Below are 17,134 nucleotides of genomic sequence, written 5' to 3'. Positions count from 1 at the left end.
AATTGGTAGGTTTCCTTAGGTGCCGACCGAGCCGAGGCCCAAATACGTCAGTTAGCCATATCGCAAGAATTAGTGAACTTGAAAGGAAATATTATGATGTTTCCCAGGTGGATTTTGAGAACTTCCGTATTGCAGGACATAGGCTCACCCTCACAAAGGAGGTATCGTTTTTATCTGGAGAACTGTGAAACACAGACTAGTAGAACATTTGTTATTATTACTAGAATTTTTTTTACATTTACAGTCTTCAAAATGTAAGCCAGTTTACAAGAATGAACACATTTGACAAAATGCATTGTAACTCACATAGTATAATGGTTAACCCCAAATACAGAGTTGCACAAATAACCTTTTTTTGAATACTCATTATTAGGCAAATATGCCCCTTCCATGCCATTGTTGTTAATGATTGTACAAATATTTCAATGTTCTAAAAACCTTTCCCTCCTTTTACACTCTTGCATTCTCGGGTTTGTTTTCAAACACCTTCATTCATTGGGTACTTTTCTGGTCTTGCATATTTAGATTTTCTGTCTGTTTTTATTGTTTCTCCAATATGTTTTGGACTCATTTTCACAAGACCATTCGTAGCATCTCCTTCCATATTTAAACAATCCTTTAATACAAAGTGTTTTATTTTGTTGAAGATTCTGAGTTCTAAATGTTAATTTGTGTCATAAAAGTATAATTTTTTACTATATTTCGCTAACCATCTGCTAGCGGTTTTAACAACTCTTACAGTTCACCATAATTCCTGAAAAGCATTGCACTATGAACTTGACGGTTTTGTGAAACACTCTTTAAACTGAAATGGGTCAGAAAAATACTAATGGAGCACAGTGTCATATTTAGAAATAATTTCCTCAATTAATTTGTTTAAAGCCTCAAAGGAATTATTTGTAACTTTTTATTAAATCTATAGTAACTCTACAGAATTAAAATTAGGAGAGAAATCGTTTTTTGATTTGTGATATTTTGTTAAATTGATATTTTTGCTAATTAACCATAGGGCAACAAGTTGCAAATTCTGACCCACAAGTACCTACCTAGAGTTTCAACTCCGTTCATAATCGCCCTATCTATCACAGCGACAGACTGAGGTGTACGTGTGAGCCAGAAGCGAGCACAATGCTAAGGGATCAGTAATTCTAAATTTAAGCACCCAGTTCCTAGAATCAAAATCTGAAAGGCATTATTGAACTCACAAGTGTCAGACAACGCCTCAATTGGGTTTGAATGACCACTGAAACTTCAACAACTCAAGTGTGTAGTTTCGTCTGTCTACCTAGTGTATTTAACGAGACCGCAGTTTTTACAAAATATTTCTTTTCAAAGCATTAGGCAAGGAAACCAGATCAGGAATAATCGTGAGGGATTATTTCCTCCCACTATAACATGTATGACACAATGAGACCTAATCCTGGCAAGCCAGGCCCTTGAACGAAAACTATAAATGTGCAGGCCTTGTAACACCAAACACCATCTCTCCCACAAAAGCACCAGAAGACGATCCTTGTACCAGATCCTATTGGTAAGTTATTGATTTTTAGCTTCGGATTGATTGTCAGAGAGATAGATGAAAAGGTGACCAGTCGAGTGGATTTAGGTTTTGATCATTTCTGAATTATTTCAAAGTCAACTTGATAGGACATTAATAACATAGTTTATAATTGCGTTTAGAATTAAGAAGCCCACTTCTATTTGTTTTTGTTACACACATGCAAAGCCTGGGAGAGAATCTCTACAATACATGTCTTCCTGGACCAAGTGGTCCACAAAAGCAAACCCATGATTAAGATGAGCATCCAGATGTTTAATTTTCGAACAAAATCCTTGTCAGAGATAGTATTTATATGTTTTATATGTTCTGTGTAAAAACACATATTGCTTATCTGTCCTGTGGTCTCGATTTCAAATTCTGTAAAGCTGTTCAAATTAAAAAGGGCATACTTTTGGATGAAATATATATTTGGAATTGATTCCTCTAAAATTCGAGCTCGCAGAAGGTTGTTTTAACTCTTGCCTATCCATATATTGCATTGATAAGCAAAGCCCCTTGCTGAGTGAGGTACCGAAATTTTGCTCATATCCTCAATTTGAAAACGAGATTCTGAACATGAGTCTCAAAAAAAGGCAGACTGGAATATATGACTTGTTGGATTTGGTTGTATGATTTACATAGATTTCCAAATACCAGTGAATTCACAAAAATCCACAGGCCGTTACATGGAAATCTGTACAATTTGTAGATTCCCATATCTATATTTAATCTTAAACAGTCGAAAATCCGATGGTTTACAGTAGTTTCTAAGGTGCGAATGGCCCTTCATCTTGCTTTTCATGACAGGTAGTGTTGCCTCAGGAAGGAATTACAGCGTACCTGCCCCATAGAGCATATGTATTAGACCTGGTTTTGATGACTCTAACTTAGCTTCCTAAATTAGGTGAAAAAACACTCTGAATGTTTGTGAATGCCTTCATAAATTATTTTCCATTTAATTAAAAATAACACAATGTGGTTAAATTGTAGCAAAAGAGACAACAAGCATACAGTTTAGCTAACAAAAGTCTAAACTTATTTTTTTCTCTGTTATATTTGTCCGTTTTGTCTCAACGTATTACATATGACTATCTCGTATTAATCTTGCACAATAACACACAAAATTCAATGAAAGGGCTCTCACACTGTAAGGCAAGCCTACATCACTATGCATAGGGCCAGTAGAAAAACATGAAGGCATAGCAACAACATTTCTGCAGGAATAATAATTAGCTGAAAAAAGTGCTGAATAGTTTGAAGATGCTGAAAATAGCTTCTGATTTAACAGATGAAAAGTTATTAAAATGCAGCATTTAGTGGTGCAACAAAATGACTGACATTTTATGTCGATAAATGACCCCATTTCGGCTCCCGAATGCCACTTGCGCATGCAAACAGGTGAAAGGTTTGTCCAGATACTCGGAACAACCTTTAATTATCTGGCAGAAAGGATTTTGTCTGTTTGCAGTGCAATTTCTATGAACGGAAATAGACGTTTCCAGATGCCCTGCTATTGCGTGAAATGGGGCAAACACAAACTGAAGAGAAGTTAACATATCTGTGTGTTGCTGAATAAGTGAGACACGCCATTCATCGCTGTAAAATCTGTATAAATAAGCTTGTTTTCTGCACAGTGCCACACTGCGTCTGTTTTACACAGTGCCCTACTCTGGGTGGTGGAAAGGTGAATGCTAATAACATGTTTTTTCTGTGTTTTTACACAAGTTGTTTTATTCGTCTAAAAAAACTTTTTGGGAATATCTGCTACATCTATATAGTATTTATTTCTCAAGGAGCCCATGTTGTTGCACTGGCCTCAATTTTATATGAAAGTGTGCTAAATAGTAAAATAGCTACATCATTTTGCCACAACGTGGGCTGCCTAATTGGCTTTCATTACCTAAAGATTACAAAATGGGCCGTGCCTTGTCACATAATTTGCCTTTCGCTACTCTTTGTTGTTGCATAACTCCAGTGGTGCTGAATATAGGTTACATTTATAAAAACATGAGTCAATTTTAACCCTTGACAAATAGGTGCAAATGTTCTTCCAATCACAAAGATAATGTATTAATTCAGATATTTTCTCTTAATTAACCATTCATTGTTTTTCCTATTTCCTTACAGATACCAATAATAGAAGATGAGGACCTTGGTTGTGGTGTCCTGCCTTCTGGCCTTAGCCGTTTGCATTGCGGTGAGTGATGGTGTGTGGAGCAGTAGCAGACATGTGGTACTTTGTTAGTCTCACTCAAGGATTGTCCGTTTCCTAAAAATTGAATTTGGAAACACGTTCTAGTGCACTCTTAAGGCCCAAATGGTGCTGTTGGATTGTCTGGGTGTTTGAAGCATTTTTACATTTGTCTGTCCTTGAAAATGACATTAAATATTGAACAGTCCTGAAGTGCCCTCTTAGGGTATGCACAATGTGTAATATTTAGTTTGAAATCACTTACGATGCAGACGAACAGCACCAGTTTGGAATAACAACTGTGAGATATCCATGCCTAACATAAGTGATTTACTATACTGGTTCTTAAAGCCTCTACTGTGCAATCCGGATTGATAAGGGAAGAGAGGACAGTAAACTAGCAGTAGATTATTTTTGAAACAACCATGAGTTAAAGACAAAGCATTGTTTATTAAAAGGGGAAACAAAAAGTGTAATATAAGTGATAAAGTACTCCCTGGCGAACATTATGAGTATATTGAAAGTCACTAAGAAATTCCTTACCTATATAGTGGAATGAGGCCGAAGGCCGAGTTCCTTTATTAGGTTATGGAACTCTAAGGTGACTTGCAATGCCTATATCATGTACGCCGGGGATATTTTATCCAATAGAATACAGGGACACACCATCCCCTTTCCCACAAATGACTGAAAATGTCAGGGGCATATTTACGAGAGGGTTGAACCATGCTTGCACCATGCAACATCAGGTACATCAGATTTTTGAAGCCACTCAAAGCCACTTTTCATGGCTTTGAATGGCTTCACAAATCTGGAGTAATGTAAGGCAGCTCAATCACTGTGTTGCATTACTCTGGGCATAAGGAGGCACTACAGGGGATTGCGTGGGTGTGTCCACTCAACTTCAATAGTTTTTAATGTATTTGTATTTGTGCCAAACCTGGTAAACCTGGGAATGCACCAAAAAGCTAGGTCTCCCCAGGAGAGAAATAACCAGGAGAAATATCTTTATTTCTCTTTGTTTTTTTTTCCTTTTTCTGTGTGGAAAAGTCCTCTCGGGATTATTTTTATGCAAGAAAGTGCCCCTACCTGCACAAAACAACCCCACATGCCACACAGGTACCCTTAGATCATGGTAGAAGGATGTCTGTGTTCGGGCTAGAAGGCAAAAATGGCACCAGCTAATGAAAAAGGACGGGAATGCACCATATTGTATAAATACGGTGCCTTCCTGCTCTTTCCATGTGAAGCAGGGCAGCACAGCAAGGTTACTTTCTGCCCTGCGTGACAAAATCCATAAATATGGGCCTTGGTGTGTAGCTCTTTCAAATGAAAGAGCGAGCATGTTTGAAAACAAGAAGAATAAAAATAAAACTTTTAGAGCAAAATTAAACACATCAAAACCTGGTAGTTGTTTGTTGCAAACATATGTTAGAAACGGTTCAATATGTCAGTTATTTTTTTTTAAAACGGCAGTAGCTCTAAATGCATACAAACATGCAGAAAGATTCTAGCTTGTCTCTGACTAATGAGTGCAAAATTAAACATATTGCCTCTGCTTGCTTATTAAATAGAGCAGAATAAAGAAAAGTGATTTAGTGTTTACATTGCCTTAAACAGCTTCATTATGGTCCGTGACCCAACCTGCCTTTCACCCTGACTGCTGGCTCTGGCAGCAGGTATTGTGACGTCAGAACTCAACGGCATTAAATTTTATTAGAACATTGGAATGTTGGCATGTCCATTGCAGATAATGGAGTGCTGCAGGCTTTTACTGGCTGGTCAAAGCCAGCAGCGCCAACATTCCCATATTCGCTTTGTTCACAGCAAGAGCTGTGAACAAAGCCTCACGGAGCCTGAGGGGATTTTAATCCCCTCGGGCTCCGTGAGCAATTTGTTTTATTTAATAGAACATTCTGCCCTGAGTGGCAGAATGTTCTAATAGCCTTAGAACCCGCCGTAGCGTGCTCTACCGGCTATTAAAGGCCCTTACCCTTGTTAAATGCCCTCGCCTTCGGCTCGGGCATTTAACACGGGAGCGGGCCTTTAATAGCTGGTAGAGCCCGCTACTGCGGGTTCTAAGGCTATATTAGAAATTTGGAATGTTGAGCTCTCTATAGAAGACAATGGAGGGCAACAGGCTTCTAGTCTCTGGTAAAAGCCCAGCGCATCAACATTCCAATGTTTGACTTTCACAGATGCTGCTGTGAACAAAGGGGACATGGAGTCCAATGGGATTTCAACCCCCTCTGGCTCCATGAGAACTTTGTTTTACTGATTAGAACATTCGCCCTCGAGGGGTGAATGACTGAGTCAATCACTTGACACCGATAATAAAGAAATTAGAGACATGCTTTTATACAGGGGTTGCAGACTTAAGTGCTTTATATTAGAATTTTGGTGGGAGACCCTTTATCAGCAATCATTCTCCCCCTATATTGTGGTCTTTAATGGAGCTCCCAATCTTCTATACTAGAATGGTTTCTTGTTCTCATCCAACCACACTGCTTAGAATGTCCTGTAACACATTGCCCCTTGATTGCATTACATCATCTGAGAATGAACAGGAGCTGCCTGCATTGAAACTGTTGCTCTTGCACTTTAGCCTTATGCTCTCCACCCATTCCTTGCTCTCTCTCACCCCCTCCCTGACATGAACATTTTGCTACCGCACTTCCTCTCTCTCTCTTGTCTTTAGATACTCTATGGAAGTTTTTTGCCTCATGTGACTCAGGTAAAACAGAGGGTCGCAATACTAACAAAGTCGTATATGGTATTAATTTGCAGAGAGTTAATAATGTAGAATCCCTTGCCGTTTTTTCCACATCGAAGGTGCTTCTTTCATTGCCTCCTCTTCATGATAAGGAGCTTCCACCAATAGCAGAAGTCAAACACTTTTTATTTGCAAACATTTATTGAGTACCTTGTTTTTCAAAGATATTTGTTCAGCAGGGAAAAGCATGTGGGCCTCACAAGTGTGCTGAACTTCCCATCCACATTATTAAAAGTGCATTATGTCCTATGAAACTTTCAATATGGGGGACAACACACCTGACACCTTTTGAAAGAGTATTTCATCTGTCAAAATCTAAATCAGGCTTTTTTTCCTCGCTTTTTCCACTCTGTTGGGTGGTTGAAGTGCGCAGTATAATACTGAATCATTAAATGGTGATCAACTAGGCATGAGCTATGATTGGCGGTGGCTGACTAAGGACATATATATGTCCTGTTAATGTCAAGAGTTATGTTTAAGATTATAATTAAATTTAAACCCTCCTATAAACCTGTGGAGTCTGAAATACTGAGAACCTGTTCTGGAAGGATTAACAGCTGTAATATGGCAATCCACTGCAGTCCTGCTGTATTAGGTATTAATATTAGTACTGTTGGTGCTATATAGAACTGACAATGGTATGTAATTAGTACCAGTGGTAAATAAACCAGTAGTAACTACTGACTGCATTTGATAGGTCACTAGCAGAACACAAAATCGTATACTGATCATAAGGAAATGGAAACAAGTAGGGTAATTTCTGATCTTTAGGAAATAAAAATAAAAATATGAAGTACATGGCAAGCTTTAGCACATTTGCAGCTCAACCTTTAACAAAGCTCCATTTTCCTGTGAATGGAAAGCCACTGTTTCTCTGCCACTGGACACTTGGTGAAATGCAAATCACTGTTGAAATGTGTTTCCTACTTACTTAATGGGCAGTATGTTACTACTGGAACTATTTGCCATTTAACACATTTCATTACTAACTACCACCACCTTTCTGGAATGGAACACCTACAGTACACAACTGGTAAGTTCTCCCACCCAGACTCTTAGTGAATGAGTGAGCTGTTTGTGAAATGCACATGGCAGATTTGACCTCATTCAGACTCTGCTTTGCAGCAGTTGTAAATAACGAAGGGCTCATTGCCAAATGATTGGCATGAGGTGAAGATTGGGGAAGCAATCCAGAGCTTGTCAATGGTAGGATTTGGAATCAGCGTGGAAACTGTTGGATGGGACAGAAGTCTTATGCCACTGATGCTGACTTAGAGATGGGTGCTGAATGTATCAGTAACAAGTGCTAAAGGTAACTTTAAGTTAATGATTGAAAACAGTATCACTCTTGCATTGCATTGCACCTCAACTACAACTGGCTAAGAGCATTTTTTCTTCTGAATATTTATCTTCTATCCTTTTCAGGCCTTTGAACGAGATGAGAGGAGTGCAAGTGACAGTGGCGTAAGTATAGGACATTATGTTCAATAGTTTCTTACTTCCTGCAGTGACCATGGCAATGTACCTTTCTATGCAAATTTTCTTTTTTGGTTCATGGTATCTGAATTTCCCGTCCTGTAAAAAATATTTTCTAGTCTGTCGGTGTTTTATATTTGGGCTTCTGTGAATGAATGACCTTAAACTTTACACCACCTGGACCATCAATAGGAATTTAGATAAAATAAAAGGAAGTATACAATTCAATTTAAATCAATGATGTTTACTTTGGTAGGTATTTCATTCCATGTTTGGAAGGACTATTAGAGACATGGACCAACCATATCCACACTGTTCCTTACATTCTTTGAAAAACTTCACCTCATCTTGACTTCTAATCCTTTAGAGAGGACACAAGTAAATGGAGATGGGTGAGATAGGCTGTGTCTGACTCAATGTTTGATCTGAGACATGTCACTTTCCTGCTTTGTCTTGACATTATTCCAAAATATATTGGGCAGATATGCAACATATCAGCAATTCACGTATAATTATGTCTTAATGTGTTTTCTTGTTGAATTTAGTTATATGGGTCCATTTCATGATGGGTTTTAAAGATAAAGTATAGTCGAGCACCTATTTTATGCACAAGTGGGGCACAAAATGAATTCATTTAACCCAATATTTCTCTGAGTTAATACTTTATTTTAAGACAGCACAAACCAGAAACATAAAAAGGCAATGTTTTCTCAATGTTTCCGTGTGGTATTGTCAGAAATTAAAGCAGTAACTGAGACAAAAATCAGAATAAACTCATAGATTGTTTGCCTTGCAGAAGCATAAAATAGGCGCAGGGCTCAGAGCTGCGCCATTAAAGCCCATTATGATATGACCCATGGTGTCCTTTTAGCTTTGTTCCAATGAAAAGCTTGTGTGGTAAAGGCTTTATATATAAAATCTATTTAACGAGAGTGCTCTAATTTCCTAAGGCCTGCTGATCAGTCAACCTGTAATATTTCTACATCTGTATCATGTTTTATTATTCAGTCCCCGAGAAGTGAATCCTCTCAGTGTATGTAGTTGGAAATCAGGATCATTATGAAGGATAAAATCAATAAACGTTATGAATAAAACCTGCCATCATTAGTAGGTTTGATGTTAGATGCTTCAAATTGTTTTGTTTTTGGCCTGAAATCTTCAGACTCTTATTTCTACAGGTCTATGCTTGGGAAATAAGGCAAATGTAATTTGTGAATGTGGTCAGTGTTGATGGGATGAACACATCAGAAGCGGCTGCTTTGTGCTGCAAGAAAATGTTGGATGCTGGACTCTCAAAATTAAGACTTTTTTGGGTGTAGGTCTTACTCGTATGAAAAATTGCAAATTAAAATTTGGTATTACGAAAACTTGAAGTTGCACTCACAAAGGGATTTACATGTCCATAAAATTAGCCCACTTGATTATTGAGTAAAATCCCTTTCTTGAACTCAAATGGGGAATCCACATCCTTAAAACTGAAGGAAAACAACATCTTTATCATTTGTAAAAATAATTTCAGTCGGGGGAAAAATGAAAGAAACAGTATAAACGATGACTGTGCACATGTGAAGGTGTTGTCCCATGTGCACTGGTGCACTAAGAAGTTACAAATGTAGAGAGCACTTTATATTGACATAGGTAATGATTAACATATAGAATTATAGATAGGTAACAGTGAACTTCAGCGATATTTTTCACCAAGAGGTTCTGCGTAAACATCAACTAGATCACAAGTGCAAAGTTTGTCATGTCTATGATGCCAGTCAGCGCCTCTAGATAAAAACATCAGGGCTATTTACTGTTACTGATCTTTAATTTTATGTTATACATTGTCTCAATTTGTCCTCCTTTCAACTGCTATTCAAGGAGAGAAGAGTCATTACATAAGATGGCCTCTCCTTCCTGTCGCAAATGTTGAAAATAAACAGACTTCCTTCTTCACACCTTTGAGCGCTTCCTCCCTTTTGCAAAACAATGTGAGTAGCAGCGCTGCTCTGACAGGCTATCAGGGAGCCATGTCAGAGAAATGGGGAATACCTTTATGACATAGTAACAATGGGAAAGAACTTTTGCTTCAGATTTTAATTATGTCATAGACGTTTGTATTCAAATTTAGAGTCTGGTATTACAATAAAGGCTTTGAATGGAAGCAATAATAACATATGGAATTACAGATGGCAGATGGGTAACATCCTTGTAATTCGCTTTTAACCCAGCTATAATTTTATGTTATGTATGGCCCTCAAATACATTTTCCCATGCTTTCAGCTCTAAACATACGAGGACGATTAATGAGGAAGCCATGTGTTGTCTTCCCTGTCCCAAATTTGAAAACACCCATCCTTAACAACTCTCTGTGCTTTCCCTTCCATCTCTTTGAGAAGCTGTGCACACTCTCCGGTGCTGCTTTGACAAGCCCACAGAGAGCCCAGCCAGGACAGCCTAGTATTCATTTATGACGTAGGAACTATAGTTAACAAGATCTGTTACGCATTGTTGCTATATCATAGTAGTAAATTATTTGGATTTAGAATGCATTTGTTTATGCCAATGGCTTTCTGTGAGGTCCATGCATTGCATATAGAATTATAGATGATTAACAGTGAAATATGGGATGGTATTTCACGAAGGTGTTCTAAGTGACACCAAATAGACACCAAGATAAAAGCTCAATCTATCTATAATGTCACTCAGAATCCCGACATGAAAACACATCACTACAATCCACTTTTTACTGTTCACAATTCTCTGTTACAAATTCCCCCCAACCCCCAAGTCATCTGCCTCTTCTTTCAATGTAAGCTAAATATTTCAAAACGTTTTCAGGTATATTTTTGAAAAGATTTATGAGTTATTAAATTTCAGAAAGCTACATCCAAGCAATGGAGTAAACTTGCAGTGGAAATTTCTTTTTTTCTCCTACATTCTATGCAAACATATTATGGTGTTAAGCAGCAGCTCTGCTCGAAAGTGTTCACAACTAGGTTACTTCGTGGACAGAATACATTGATGTCCAATAGACCTTCATACTTCAGCCCATGAATTTTAGTTTTTTTGTGTTTTTTGGGGGAAGGATGTGAATGGGTCCTAACAACATCATACAGAGCCATATTTATATATAAAAAAGGGTGACTGCTTGCAGCAAACGTGTATTAGGTCTTAAAACATTGAACTGGTGTTTGCTGTCTGTGGAAATAAACCTTTGTTGGTATGTCCTGCTTTGTGTGCCTATAGTGAGCAAAACCATTCACACACCTCTTCAAAGAATATGCTACAATATTTTATGTACATTTGTATTATAATTTATAAGAGTGAGACATATTTTTATTGTGTTTTCCAGTCACATGAAAAAAGATGGCACAAAAAGAAGCATCATTATCATCGTCGAACAACGACTCCAACCACTACTACTCCAACCACTACTACTCCGACCACTACTACTCCAACTACTACTACTCCGACAACTACTACTCCAACCACTACTACACCAACAACAACTACCCCCACTACAACAAAGGCTTCCACAGCTCAAGGTTAAATAGGAAATCAGGTATGTGATGCATACACCAGTAAATAATATATAAATATTTGATCACTTGTTGTGTGGAAATTGCTGTTACTGAATGTATATTTTCCAAACAACAAGAGGCCAATAATTGGAAATCACAACAACCACACTCTTTTTTCACCTTCATCAACATTTTTAACATTGATCAATATAAGAGTAATGCAAGATGAAACAGCTCTTTATGATAGCTAGAAAAACAAACACTTTCACCAAAATATGTGTTGTTAGCACTAGCCTCAAGGGCATGTGTGCAAATATGCCTAGCAGCTCTACAAATATGATAGCACAATATTGTACTCAGTCCAACCAGGTTGCTTCCCTAGAGCTGTCAGTGTCACAATACAATTTTGGTTAACCTGACCCTCCCAAACAAGCATGTCTTTATTAAAATGCAATTGGACACATATCGAGAACAAAATATTCATTCACATGCACGTTTGAACATGAGGCCACATAAAGGATGGAAAATTAGGTTACATAAAGTCAATGATGCATCAACCACATTCCATCACTGCAACAAACTGAATATAAGTAAAACCTTTACACAATTTATTTCAATGTCAGCATTATTCAAAAGAGTCTCAATTTAAACAGTGAGAATTAAATGAAGAGACTATATAAATGTAGCTGGCAAACTCCACATTCCAGTCTCCGACCACTTCATGGAACCGGCTTGAGTCTGTGTAGAGTTCCCGCCTGTTTTTCTTGGTTCAAAAACACTTTGTCAAACTAGTTCTGAACTACTTGAAGAGCAAGATTGAACTTTTTGGTGATTCAAGTGCACATCATAGTATATTACAGTAATCCAATCACAACCACAAACACAGATTCTTATAGATCCACCCCATAGGTGATTGGTGCCGAATCCTTCAGTTTAGTGGCTTAAAAATGCAAGTCTGGTGACTTTTAAGCCATACCAGCAAAGGATCCTGCAACTCCAACATTTGGTAACAAACATTTAACACTCTCTGCTTGATGTGAACTTGCAGACTGGATGCGCTGTTATTACCTTTTTGCTTAGCCTTCAAATGTATCTCCTTCTGGAAAGGTCCTAAAGTCTGGAGCTGGCACAGCAAATAATACAAGTTCCTTTCATTTTGTGATGTACTGTCTCATTTTGAGTGCCCCATAATCTTGTTTCTGAAACAACAAATGCAGTTTGTGTCTGAATTACGATTATTAGCAGTACATAGATTTCATTTGCTTTCTTCCCCTCCTAATTGGAATAATTATTGCAGGTAAACCACAGAGGCACTTATTTACAAGCGCCTTGTACCACTGTTGTATCACTTTTTTTGATGCAGCAGTTGCAGAAAGCAGCCCCCACAGTGCACCACATTTACAGACTGGTACAATAGGACCATTGCACCAGTTTCTAAAGCCTTGTGCCACACTATACCTGCATCAGGTATAATGTATGCAAGGTTGGCATTCTCTTGTTAATAGCCATGCAGAACTAGCGCAGGGAAATCTACAAGATTTCACTGCGTTGTGCTATACCTTGACAGCATCACTTTTGTAATGCCTGCTTAGAGCAGGCGTTAAACTGACGTTTTTTTTTTTTAATGGAGGCCTCCTGGCATTGCTGGAATAGTGTCCTTTTTAAATATTAGTCCAGTAATGCGTAATTTTAGTACCACAGATGTGTCCGAATTTCTGACACATCTGTGGACACTGTGCACCATGGAGCACTGTACAGCAAATACAGCACTACCATGGCGTCATTAGGGGGCGCAGGGTAGCACAAGAAATCTGATGCACTGATGGCAACGCATCAGATTCATGTAAATAAGCCACAGAATTTTGGAATGATATGGAAACATTGTACTGGGGTGGAAAAGAACCCGGTGGTATCTGCATTTCCCAAGTCCAGGTGGCATTTGTGTAAGGTCTTTTTTGACTTATTAAACAACTATATACTGCAGGAGAAGGGTCTCAATCTAAACAAAGGTGAACGATAAATAAACATAAATGAGATTGCTTAAAGCTATATGTCACTAAAAGAAAGGCACGGATGACAGCAGCCCTCTCTTCTGGAAATTTCCAGCATGAGGTGGTCACCAATCACAGCCTGAGTAAATAAAAGGACTGCAGTGGGAAAGAAAAGCCACCTTCACTGCAAATTTAGTGATGCTGCATCCCAATGGACCACAAACTTCACCAGTGAACCCTTGGCAAATGATGTGAAAAACAAACTTGTACCGATATAGAATGTCTTCTTAGTAACACTACCATCCTACCTTAGGCAGACATATTGTATATTACACTGATCAAATTTACAGCCAAATTACAATTGGTTGCAATCCAATTTGTTTATAGTCACACTCCTTCTGATTTTGCACTCACAAAAATGTTTTGCCCAAATGCTCCTTCAAAATGTTCATATTGGACTGCCTCACGGAACAATGAGATGGGAAGAAAATAGCAGCACTTCTTATTTGGGTGTTCACAATTTATTAATCTAGAACATTAAAGACTTCTTTTTATATTTTACTTTGTGATGCGTCCAGTGTGAAGATGCACTTCTGCTCACCCAAAAATCACAGCACCCACTGTGTGCAAGAAAATCTTTATTAACTATTTTAATCAATGACCACCCCCTCTCCCTGGTCAATTCTCTCAAACACACTGCTTAACTATGGTTTTTATGATTTGGTCTTTGCTAATTGTATTTATTTATATTGTGTCCACAAATAATTTACAAACTGTGATTTATCGTTTCAATAATATAAATAAAAAAATGTATTTAATTATTATATTTAGCTAGAATAAGAAACATATTGTCAAGATGTTCTGTACATTGCATCACAATTTGATGTAAAAAGTTATACACAGCTTGGGTGAATTTAATGCATGATAACTGTTGAGTGAGAGTCCAAACACAGGATAGAAACCCTAAAATATTCACATGTATACATCTCTACGTATTCAAACTAAGGGTAAATGGCAGGGAATTGGCGTGGAAGAGAATGAATTGTGACTACCATTCAGCCAAGGTGGGTGGAACTTTAGAGTAATTTTCACAGTGGGAAGAAAGTAGATGGAGTTCAATCCAAACAGGAGTCTAGTCCTGAGGTATGAACTGAGTAGCTTTAATTAATAGAATTGTGAAGCAGCACAGGGAGGTTAGAGGGAAACTAAAAGGTTGAGATTAGTGAAGCGAAAGGTGCAAGAAAGCGCATATGGGATTAGCATTTTACAGTGGTGTGTAGAACAAAGAACATTTGTACCTTTAAAAAATAAACTTAGATGTTAATAAATATTAATTTCTATCTCTGCCGTGCTGACATTACTCTGGGTGCTGTGCAAAAAATTACTTAAATCAACACCACATCCACAGTATAAAATAACCTATTATGACTCTGTTTCATTACAGAAAGAGGAAAGCAGCTCATCTGAAGTGAAAAGAAACGTCTGGTCTTTACTATCAGTTGGAATAATAGAAGGCCTACCACCTAAAGAATGAAAAAAGCTGTGTTTTATGTTCAAATTGTTCTTTTCATTATGATTTTTCTTCAATAAATCAATTCTGCAGAACAGCATTGTTACTCTTACTGGAAAAGCATCTACAAGTAGATGTTTTAGATATACTTATTTCACATTTTGTAAGCAAGAACTCGACCAGAGCTCACTGCAGTATGTGGTTTAAGGCGCAACCTTTTGGTCACAGTCTTTTAAGATATCTTGAATAAAACACCAACCACATTTGAGAGGCTATGGACACACAGGTAAAGATCCACAGATCTAAGATAACTGTTTTTTAGGATCTTGCTCAACTTTGCTCACATGGGAATCAGATCACCAAATAATGATACCAATTTACATTTTCTGTCTTCTTTGCCACCCCTCTGGCTCCTATTGCAATTATGAGTTGAATTCAAATATACTCTCCATGCAAGACATCTCTGGCCACTGTCTCCCATCAGATTTCAAGAATGATTTCTTGTACCAGAGAACACTTCTGAATGTAATCCCAGTGCTTAATTTGAGCCAGTGGTTGCAGGTGGTGCCATTCAGCACTCATTTATATGGGCTGTCACTTATGTTCCTTAGCAGACTTTTAGCAAGTGCAAGGGGGAAGAGAAAGAAGGGAACACCATGAAAAAGGGAGGGGGCCGATGAAGAAATGACCAGCAGGATTGAGATAAAGGGGCAGAGAGTTACCTCTAGTGAATTAAAGAGGCATCAGGAGGAAGCAAGACTTAATAGCTTTGGTATACGGCACTCTGACATTCGATAGACCTGGCCACCGGCTTATGACCAAAACTTTGGACCAAGCCCTTATTGTTTTATGATTATGCACCATGTAATCCTGCCTTACACAAACTCAGTGAAGGCCCATGAGCTTAGCAATGTGTAGTGCTTATCTGATTCTATTCTTTTCATATATTTCTCATTTTTTACTCCTGTTGTAAAATGTTCCTGTCTTCACAGTGACCATTAGGGCAAGGCTTTTCCTCACATACTGTATTTGAAGCTACCAGAAAGGTTTAATCAACCACTTCTTATCTGATTGTTTTTCGATTCTGTCAGGGTGTGCCCCTCCAGTCTTAAGCACATGAAAAATCTGTGCAGCGTATAACTATCCACACTTTTCTCAATGCTCAAAGCATTGTTACCAACATTTTATTGCCTCCATAATCGACACAAGAAGGCTATGACTAATCTTGCATCACATCACCTGACATTTACAGTGACCTGATGAGCATTACAAACACCACCTTAAAGTCTCATGTGAGTAATGGGACTAATTGCATTTTTATTTCTGTAAACTTCAGTGTCTTTGCATTTGACACCTAGTGGCCCAGTCACAAATTGATTTTAATAATACATAAACTATAACTACTGTAATATTACTAGCTTTGTAGAATATGTCAGTAAAGTGATATGAAAGTATGTGTAATTACACAAAATGACAATCTGTAATTTCACATTAAATTTTAGCATTAATGAAATGCACCTATGCATCAACGTTTGATGCCAGGGCACATTTTGCACTAAGAAGTGCACAATTACAAAAACACCACAAACAACAGTTTCTTGCGTTCTCTTGTTCCAGTGTATTTGCAGTAAAGTTTTACTGCAAATGTCACATCTATTTTTATATTCTTACAGCAAACTGTGTATAATTACATGAAGTGGTTTAATGTTGTAATGAACATAATACAAAATTCTCCCTATTACACTAATTACGCAAGCATAATTTAAATTACATCCAGGCTTAAATATTACTCTTGTACTACAAAATATAATTTAGAATCCTACTGTTGTAGAGGTCTGTCTCTGCCTCTCCTGTCTTTCTGTGATGTCCACACAGGTAGGAATACTTTTTTTCATTAGTAAGTAGTATATTTAGTAGGCAGTGGATGGAGTGGTGAGAAAGTGGAGAATATGCATTAATAAATGGAATGGGTTTGGGAAAATAAAAGGAGGTGCTTGGACATGGGAAATGGTAATGCAAATACACATCCACAAAATAGTAACACTACTGCCAGTCACAAAAAATAATTCTAATTATAATAAAGCCCTTTAACCCCTTCTGTGCCCAGGACATAATGGTTGCGTCCTGAGGCACAGTGCTCGTGT

General features: G+C 37.8%; 1 long non-coding RNA gene across 1 annotated transcript; it reads left to right on the top strand.

Annotated features, from left to right (window-relative positions):
* Window positions 1–1,468: 1,468 nt before the first annotated feature.
* On the top strand, window positions 1,469–15,085 carry LOC138286668 (uncharacterized). Its single transcript, XR_011202035.1, has 5 exons — window positions 1,469–1,531; window positions 3,668–3,737; window positions 7,930–7,968; window positions 11,321–11,530; window positions 14,925–15,085. It is a non-coding gene; the product is annotated as an uncharacterized lncRNA (long non-coding RNA).
* Window positions 15,086–17,134: the final 2,049 nt, after the last annotated feature.

Source organism: Pleurodeles waltl, chromosome 1_1 (genome assembly GCF_031143425.1).
Source record: "Pleurodeles waltl isolate 20211129_DDA chromosome 1_1, aPleWal1.hap1.20221129, whole genome shotgun sequence".
In the NCBI taxonomy this organism is placed as follows: domain Eukaryota; kingdom Metazoa; phylum Chordata; class Amphibia; order Caudata; family Salamandridae; genus Pleurodeles; species Pleurodeles waltl.
The sequence above is the reverse complement of the archived record's forward strand: the minus strand, read 5'-3'. Positions and strand labels throughout refer to the sequence as shown.